The sequence below is a fragment of the Arachis ipaensis genome, chromosome B08, assembly GCF_000816755.2.
Source record: "Arachis ipaensis cultivar K30076 chromosome B08, Araip1.1, whole genome shotgun sequence".
Taxonomy (NCBI): domain Eukaryota; kingdom Viridiplantae; phylum Streptophyta; class Magnoliopsida; order Fabales; family Fabaceae; genus Arachis; species Arachis ipaensis.
The window spans coordinates 42308553-42313193 of record NC_029792.2 but is presented as its reverse complement, the minus strand read 5'-3'; positions in this window follow the sequence as shown (position 1 = coordinate 42313193).

Sequence of the window (4641 nt, the reverse complement as noted above, 5' to 3'; positions counted from 1 at the left end):
TTTAACATTTATTTTTTACTAAGTATAAATTATCTCATCATAGGTTTGTGCCAGATAATAATGCTTGTATATAAGAGTGTACAAATGCTATCAAGTTGCTTTATGACCACCCTTGGTCTAACTGCAAGAAGGTTTTTCCTGATATCTGATGCGTGAGCATCGTTTCTTTATTTTCTGTATATTTTATGTTAGAATTTGAGTTTTAATCTTATTTTAGTGTTTGAAACCTCTTTGGATGCTACTTTGAGTTGCTTTTATATTTTAATTAATTCAAGTGAAGTTTGGATTGGTTTGGCAGAGTTCGTATGCAAAGAAAGAGAAGAGTTTGGAACCTACCAAGCTGGCGCTAAACGCGAACCTGGGTGTTTAACGCCAACAACTCAGATGCACAAGGGAGCTCTCTGCCCACTAGGGCGCTGAACGCCAAGCCTGGCATTTAGCGTCAGCAAGCCAGAACGCAAAGGAGACTTTCTGCCCCCCTTTGGTGCTAAAAGTCGAATCTGGCATTTAGTGCCAGCAATACAAATCACACTTTTACAAAAAGAGAATATTTAGTTGGATTTAGATTTTAATTGTTATATCCTATTTTGTTTTAATTATTTTTATTTACAAACAAAATCTTTTAGCTTTAGAATTTATTATTTTATTTTAGTTTCAAATTAAATTATGTTAGATATAAAAGGGAAAAGATTTAACCCTTTGGGGGATCTTCGCACTTACACACTTTCATATTTTCTGAACCCTAGTTTTCTCTCTGAGTCATGAGCCACTAAACCTCCTTGGTTAAGGTTAGGAGCTCTGTTTATTTCTATGGATTAACACTATTATCATTCTATTTTACTTAATGTATTGATTCAGTTTCAAGGATTACTTTCGTTCTTCATCTTATGAATCTGGGTATATCGGAAGAACAACCCTTGTTCTATATGAATTCTTGTGATTCTTGGAAAAGTTATCTCAGGTGAATACTAGCTTGAAAGTAAATTCCTCCTAAATTGCTTATTGCTTGGACTTAACGGGATACGTGACATATAATCTTCTTATATCTAGGTAATTACGGTTTTCATAGCTAATAAACTAGAATTGAACCTAACCCTCTAATCTATATTAAGTGACCAAGGAATTGGTGGTTGATTAGATTAGAGGAGACTAAATTACTAAGGAATTAGGGTTTAGTCAATTAGAGTTTGCCATGAAACAACTCTTGCATGATGTAAGAACCGGCTTAACCGCTTTAGTAAAATAATAATTTTTAAGTGCTCGGTGTAGATTCAAAATTTAGAAGTTTTAATTTTAAAATTTAAAAGTGAAATTTAATTTCAATGAATTTTTCCGAGTTAAAAAATGTACCTTTTTTGAAAGTTTTTGTAAAAATGCGTACTGGCGCTTAAGCCGGCAGTACTGGCTCTAATCTGTCCAGTACCGCGTATTTTAGAAAGTAAGATTTTGAAAATTTATTTATTGTTTTGAAAGGACAAAAATAATTTAGAATTGAAAACCGGACACTAGTCTTAAAGGTTTTGGCCCAAAGTGGACCAAACGGACCAAAAACACTTAGTGGGTTGGACCGAGCCCAAGTCCAACATATATATACTCCACTTAAGTGGCAAAAAGAGCCACTTTCAGCATAAAGAGAGAGAGAGCTCGGACATGGTGATGGTGGGAGGTGAAACCCCATTGTCACTATTCATCATCACCTTCCGGGAGCCATATGTTGAGCTACGGAACTCCGATTGACGAGTCGTTTGCGGCCACGCGTAGCTCTTGTCAAGCTCTTTATTTCTATCTAAGAAAATCTGGTAAGAACTCGAAACTCACACCCCAGTTTCCTGCCCTAACTTTCTGCATTTTGGGGTTTGGTTTTTGAGTAAGTTTTGTGGTTTTAGTTTTTTAGGTGATCTCTAGTAGCGGGTAATTGTTGGATTTTATCCCTAATCTCATTAGGTAAGGTAAGGTTTCACTAAACTCTTGTGTTTAGTTATTTTTGTGAACTCTAAGCTTGATGTTGGTATGTTATATGTGTATAGCTTGATAGTTGGTGAGTTTTGGAAGTGGTATTGGTGCTTGAGGCTTGTTTATCTTGTTGGAATCAAGCTTTGGGTGTTTGTGCATATTAGAAATCGGCCAAGGTATGATTTTGGTTTTCTTTATGTAATATGTAATGTTTCTGGAAACTTAGGCTAAGATAGGATTGAATGATGTTGGTATATACCTAATTATTTATGAAATTATGTTGTATGATGAAGAGGATTATAGAGATTGTTGGAATGTATAATATATGTGTATGGTGCTTGTTGAAGGATATTGATGATTATGATGTGTGATGATATATTGATGTCCACGAAAACTTGTCTTTCAACAAATTTCCATCGGCAAGTGCACCAGATTATCGTCAAGTAAAAACTCACTATAGAGTGAGGTCGAATCCCATAGGGATTGGTTGGTTGATCAATGTTAATTGGAGAATTGTTCTAGTTGAACTGAATCAGATTTGAAATTGGGGTTGCAGAAAGTAAAATTGGTGGAAAACTTAAATTGCAAGAAATGTAAATGAACAAAATGTAAATGGCTAAATTAAATGATAGAAAGTAAATTGCAAGTAATTAAAGTGCAGAATCTTAAATTGCAAGAAATTAAAAGGGAATGGGGATTGAGCATCAAATTAAAAAGCAAAATGTAAAGAGAATGGGTGAGATCAGAATAGGGGATTCATTGGGTTTCAGGAGATATTGAACTCTGCGGATCAAATCATTCTCATCTCTTCCTCAATCAATGCATTTATTGACTTTGCTTGGTAATCTTAGGTGATTGGATCCCAATGTCTTGGCTCACCAATCTTTCTAAACTTGAACAATTGCCCAATGCCATGATTTAATTTCTCATGGAAAGAGATGAAGTTTGGTCACTGATTATATCACACAAATTCATAAATCAAAGTATTAGTAGGATTACATGTCACGATATCCATCCAACCCCCAATCTAATCCAATGTGAGAAAAGCATTTCTAGCATGAATTCCTCATCCCTCTCTCAAGGATCAGAGAAATTCCAATTATGAATAGCTTCTCTGTCAAAATAACTATCCAATTGAATAGCGTTGGAGGTAACGTTGGTTCACCAATGTTCCCTCCAATGTGGGTATCAGAATTATGCAGCAGATTCCCCTGTTTTTTTCCTCTCAATGTTTGAGGCAACGTTGGTGGTCCAACTTTGGCCACCAACGTTGCTTCCCCTACATCCTTCAATGGCCATTTCTTCAACTTCTTTTTTCATGCATTTCTTCACCTATCATCAACCAATACATGCATCAAAGACTTGCTAAAGTCATGAGAAATTTGCATCATTCTTAGCACACAAGTAATTATGGCTAAAATCTCATGAAAATACATCAAATTAACCATGTTTGAATGAATCAAGGTATACATGAACTTTTAATCCAAATGCTTACTTATAGCTCAAGAAAGTGCATAAAACCTACTAAAAACAAAAGAAAAAGGCTAGTGAAACTAGCCTAAGATGCCTTGGCATCACAACACCAAACTTAAATCTTGCTTGTCCCCAAACAAGCAATGAATCATAAGAATGAATGAAAACAGAAGGTAATACATGTCCATATCAGCAAGCAATTGAAATTGACTAGTAAGGTTTTATGCAGACAATGTTGCAGCTCACTTTTATTGATTCTTAGGTGAGAAATGTCCCTTTAAGCATCAACTAACATACTACCATGACTTCTTATTATTCATCCTTGGTTTTCCAATTCTTTGTTTTTCTTTTTCCAAGAACTTGTTCTTTATTATAGCTTAGTGTTCTATTTTTGAGGCAACTCTTTAGGATAGGCTTTCAGTCAACACTCCCGTACCAGTTGGTTGAAGGTGCTTGGTGTTGAAATACCCCTAAGGACTTAATTACCCAAGTCTCTCCTCAATACATCTTCATTACAGGCACATAGTTTGTTATCCACTCTTTAGACCTTGGTGTCTAGCACCTCTTTGGGCTGCTAAATATTTTGTGACAAGGTTGCTCTTGATTGTAAATTTTCAGTTGACAATCCTGGGCTAGTTAGCCCAAGTTGTCAAGTGATGAAGCACTCCTATGAACTTACTTATTCAAGCATATCCTTGCATAAAAACACCACAGACACATACCTTAAGATCAAACTATAGGTGCCTAGCTTTTATTCTTTATTTCTTTCATATTTGTTCTTTCTTTCGTCCAAGGACTTTTATTTGCTAAGATTCATAAACAGCAGCCAAGTTTACACTAAAGAGAGGCACTCTACCCTTTTATTAGTTATTAGTGAGCTAGCTACACAATCACACATGTATACCACCACTCAATCCTTGTTCTGTTCCTTACTAAAAATAAATAATTTCACTTTCTATTCAAATATTTCTTTTATTTGATTAAAACAAGTAGGACAAGCATACATTCAAGCACAGTGAAAGTAAAGTATACACCTAGGCTAGCACACTCATGACAATATTTAAAGAAAACCATACAACAGAATTCAAAAATTACTTCAATTGGAAAAGGATTTCTTGCAATATCTCCTTGGAGCTCATCCATATATATTGTATTTCATGAAATGTTGATTTGAACTTCCATTGATCATATTCAGTTCTTTCTTTTTCAACAGCA